We start from the raw sequence: 5,175 nt of genomic DNA, 5'->3' as shown, positions 1-5,175 counted from the left end.
ACACTTATCTTGTCACTAAAACACTGCCTCGTCACATTGACTGTGTCACTATCAGCCTGAATTTACACCCTGACACCCCACACTTGCTGTGACACTATCACACTGAGGGCCGTACACTTAGTGTCACTGTCGTTCTGACCCCTTACACTACTGCATCACTATCACACTGGTATCTCACACCCACTGTGTCACTATCATTCTGAGCCGCTTACACCTATTGTGGTACTATCACTTTGACCCTAACACACTAACTGCATCAATATCAGCCTGACCATTTCACACTTACTGCGCCACTACCAGGCTGACTCCCACACATATACTGCTTCACTATCAGGCTTACCCACTCATGCTTACTGCGTCACTATCTCCCTGACTCCCCACTCTTACTGCATCAAGATCATTGTGCCCCCATACACTTACAGCGTAACTATCATCCTGACAACGTCACACTTACTGCGTCAAGATCAGCCTGATCCCCTCAAACTTAATGCATCACTATCAGCTTCAACACTCACAATTACTGCGTCAATTCTAGCACTACCCCTGCACACTTACTACATCCCTAATCGCCTTACCCCCTCGCATTTACTTCATCACTATCAGCTTCAACACTCACATTTACTGCGTCACTTCTAGAACTACCCTTGCACACTTTCTACATCGCTAACCGCCTTCACCCTCGCATTTACTTCATCAGTATCAACCTGAGACACTCACACTTACAGCTTTACTACAACCTGGCCCTGTGAGTGTATCTACATCACTGTCACCCTGACCCCTTGCCCATACTGCATCACTGTAAGCCTGGCCCCTCAAATGTTCTGCGTCACTATCACACTGACATTTCACACTCACTGCGTCACTATCACCCTGGCCCCTCACAATTACTGCATCACTAAAACCTGACCCCCTGAAAGCATTTGCGTCACTGTCATCCTGACCCCATCACACTTGCCATGTCACCATCACAATGACACATTCACACATTCTGATTCACTGTTATCCTGACACCTCACACTCACTGGATCACTCCCATCCTCCCCCTCATACTGACCTGTAACTATCATCCAGAGCTGCTCACATTTATTGCATTCCTATCACTCTGCTCCCAACACACTTACTGTGTCACTATCAGCCTGACACTCGCACACTTCCCGCTTCAATATCAGCCTGACCCCTCACAATTTCACCGTGTCTATCAGTCTGACTCCTCACATTTCCTGCATCACTATCACCTTGTCACTTAACACTTACTGGCCAGTATTAGCCTGACGTCCTCAACATACTGCATCAATATCAGCCTGAACACTCACACTTACTCTGTCACCATCACGCTGACCCCCTCACACTCACTGCGTCACCATCACCCTGTCCCCTCTCACTTCCTGCATTAGGATCACTATGACTCTCCGACACTTACTGCATCACTATCAGCCTTACCACTCACACATACTGTGACACTATCAGCCTGACCCCACCACACTTGATGTGTCTCTATCAGCCTGACCCCCTCACACTTACTGCTTCACTATCAGACTGACCCCTCACACTTACCACATCACGAACAGTCTGACACCACACACTTACTGCGTCACTATTCCCCTAACACCTCACTTTCATTGGCCACTATCAGCCTGACGCTCTCAACTTACTGTGTAACTACCAGCCTGAATGCACACACTTACTCCCTCACTATCACCCTGACTGTCTCACACTCACTGCGTCAGTCTCTGCCTGACCCCATCACACTTACCACGTCACTATCACCCTGTCCTCTCCCACTTTATGCGTCAGGATCAGCCTGACACAGTAACACTCACTGCATCACTATCAGCCTGATCTCCTTCCAATTACCGCGTCACTATCTGCCCGACCACTCACTCTTAATGCGTCACTGTCACACTGACCCCTCACACGAAGTGCTTCACTATCACCCTGAACACATCACACATACTGCGACACTATTGGTCTGATCCCTCAGACTTACTGCATCACTATCACTCTGACCCCACTCACTGCGTAACTATCGACCTGATCCACTCACACAGTCTGCGTCACTACCACGCTGACACCTCACCCTCATTGTATCACTATCATCCTCACTCCATCACACTTATTGAGTCACTGTCAGCCTGGTCCCCCGAAATGGAAGATTATCATTTTTTTTGTGAAATCTGTCAAAGCATGGTTGAAACAAAGAAGTATGGACCTAACTTTGCAAAAAGACAGAAAAAATGTAAAGTTCAACCTAATTTTCAGCTGACTCTCAAGGCCAATAATCTATTATATCAGCAGTCAATGAATTAGAAAAAGCAACTCCATGTGTGGAAAGGAACTCGACTGATCCAGGTTCCTGGCTTGAGGTGTGATAAGGCAAGGCGATATATCGTATAAAGGGAATATGTGAAAACCGTCAAGCGTCCATTTTATGAGGCGTCTTGCAAATGTGTCGGGTCCATTCTGTAAATTTCAAAAATAAACTTTTTCTTTGCTCTTGGTAGCATTTGCGTCGAGTCGATTGAAATTCCACGTCAGTAAACTTGGGGGCTCGCCTGGGACCCTGCGACTGAGTAAGATTTTGAAGATTCCCAGGAGGTGTACGCACCACTGCCTTGAAGGTCTTTCACTTCATCTCGAGCGCTGAATTGGCCTCTTTGAGTGAGAGGACTAGGGATAGGTGGATCGCTCCAGAGTGGCGTTCCGAATCGGATAGGGTCAGGGTAAGAGTTGTGGCTGAAGTAGTCCGACATAGAGACTCGTTCGAAGAGAATAGACGAACCAGGAAGACGGAACAGTGAACTCTCGTACGGTATTCGAGTAAAACTAAAGGGAAAGAATTGCCGTCTCTAGAGAGTTTAAGAGACAGCAAGATTAATGGTCGTTTGAGACTTGGAGCCACCATGGGCAGCGTTGGAGTCGCCAAAACTGTACCGGTTACGTGGGCTCTTGGTTTGTGAAAACCAAGGCAATGAGGCGGTCACGCCCAATGAGAGGGGACCTCCGGAGGTAAATGCAAGTTATATTGGCAAAGAGAAGATTATGGTATCGTGAGAGACAGAGATAGACAGATAGACAGACAGAGAGACAGACAGACAGAGTTGAACACTTTTCCAATATCGATGAAAATCGGCTCCAGCAAGAGCAAACAAAAAGAGGGTCCACAGACAACTCGGAATGGTCAAGAAAAAGTACAATATATGCTGAATAATTATGGCCCAGCTTCTGGAAAGCAGTTAAAGATGTAAATCAAGGAATGTGTTTTTGTGGAGGAAGGAAGTTTTAGTAATATTCACTTGCAAATGCTGAGGTCACCGTTGGAGGAGAGAGAGAAGGAGAAACGGAAGTGTAAAATAGAACCTGTGAATTGGAGTGCTTATCACATGTTGAAGGCTGAGCCTGATTTCAGGGAAAGAAAATCTCGAAATAAAGATAGATTAAGTACACGTACAAACACCAGCACACATGCACACACACACACACACACACACACACACACACACACACGGAAAACAACCTAATGAAGCTGGACAGTGTCTTAAGACTGGGTCAGATCCTGACCTTGATGGTTGCCCCCGAAGAGCTACAGCCCCCCTACGAGATCCACTTCACGAAGATTCCAAGTCAACGGTCGCTGCCTCACGGTCTGCTTATTCACCAATAGCATATCGTACCCACAATCAATTGAAGCAAGAATCCCGAATGAAGTCGAGACAATGTCCCAGTACCTTTAGCACCTCACGATAGTCGATAACGTCTATTGTGGACTGATACCACCCAAGGACATAACGACGGCAGAGATCACACCGTATGAGGCACACCTGAGGAGTAGCTTCATCAATGGAATGAAGTATGAAAGAACAAAATATGTAATAATATACGTGTATTACCTGGGACACGGGAAAGTTGAATTAGATCGAACAATACGTGATACATACTGAAAAACTACTGGCTCAAGAGAACCATAACCGGAAATTAAAGATGGAACAGCAATCACATGAACCTCAGCTTATTATGATGCAAATAGTCGTTTAGCCATTGGAGGGAGGGGCTGCGGGAAAAGAGAGAGGCACAGGTGGAGTTCGCAAAAGAGGAAGGGATCGTGAAAGTGCGCTGGCAGTGATAAATCTGGCTGGTGCTTTTTTTGCGGAGCAATGGACCACTGATCAAGACAGTGCCCGCACATACAGCCTCAATCGGTCCTGGAAGCTGGACAGCATGGTGACTGACAGGGGACGACTGAGGTTGTGGTGGGCAGGCCACAAGGTACAGGTTAACCTCTTTCCTTTATACTTGGCAACGAAGAATCCCTAATGCTAATCACTTCTACTAACCTAACGGGCACTGAGATGTATCACAACTCTATATTGAACATTGAGATTGCGAAGTGTGGACAATATGTTCAATATAACAATGATGCGTATATGTCGATGCCTACCTCTATGTTATATGTGGAAGGTACACCAGTTACCTTTTTGGTAGATACATGGCCAGCATATTGACTCCTCAAACCAAGACAGTTCAGAGAGTTGACACCACTAAAGATGAGTAGAATGTTCCTGAACTCAATGGAGGCATCAGGCGTCGTGATATGAGAGAGTTTTACCGTACCCATATTGTGTGAAACAAGTAATGTGTATCCATTCTAATTCTCAATTTTGTTAGCGGAATTCAGTCCTTTACATTTGATGGATCGGGATCTCATAGTGAGACTGGGGTTGTATTTGCTCAGTACTCCGATGGGCTTGCAGGTAATTCAAAGGGAGAATTCACAAGTGTAAACTGTAAAATACAACCCACCACCCCTGGTGTATGTCTATGAGTGGCGATTAAGCCAGAGATCAATGAGTTCAGTGAGCAATTCACTCGCCCTGGAAGCAGGTAACCATGTTAATCCTATTAACACCGATTTGTTTTTGGGGGAATATGCTGCACTGCACAGCACACATACACCATGATAGCCCTGAGGAACCATAAGAGAAATATTGGTTCAGGAGATTGTTTAAACCAAGTCAGTTGTTATTGTGCGAATTTTATTGAAGAGATGACAGATGTGCAGTCAGTGTGAACTTATGTAAAGAACCTGCGACGGCAAGTTACCTCTATATTTTTGATGTGGAAGGCTATGCTCCTCGCGAGTCACTGGCGAAAGTGTCCAGTGATTGGCGGCAAGATTTG

Source organism: Chiloscyllium punctatum, unplaced genomic scaffold (assembly GCF_047496795.1).
Source record: "Chiloscyllium punctatum isolate Juve2018m unplaced genomic scaffold, sChiPun1.3 scaffold_195, whole genome shotgun sequence".
Lineage (NCBI taxonomy): Eukaryota > Metazoa > Chordata > Chondrichthyes > Orectolobiformes > Hemiscylliidae > Chiloscyllium > Chiloscyllium punctatum.
This window is presented reverse-complemented; position numbering follows the sequence as displayed.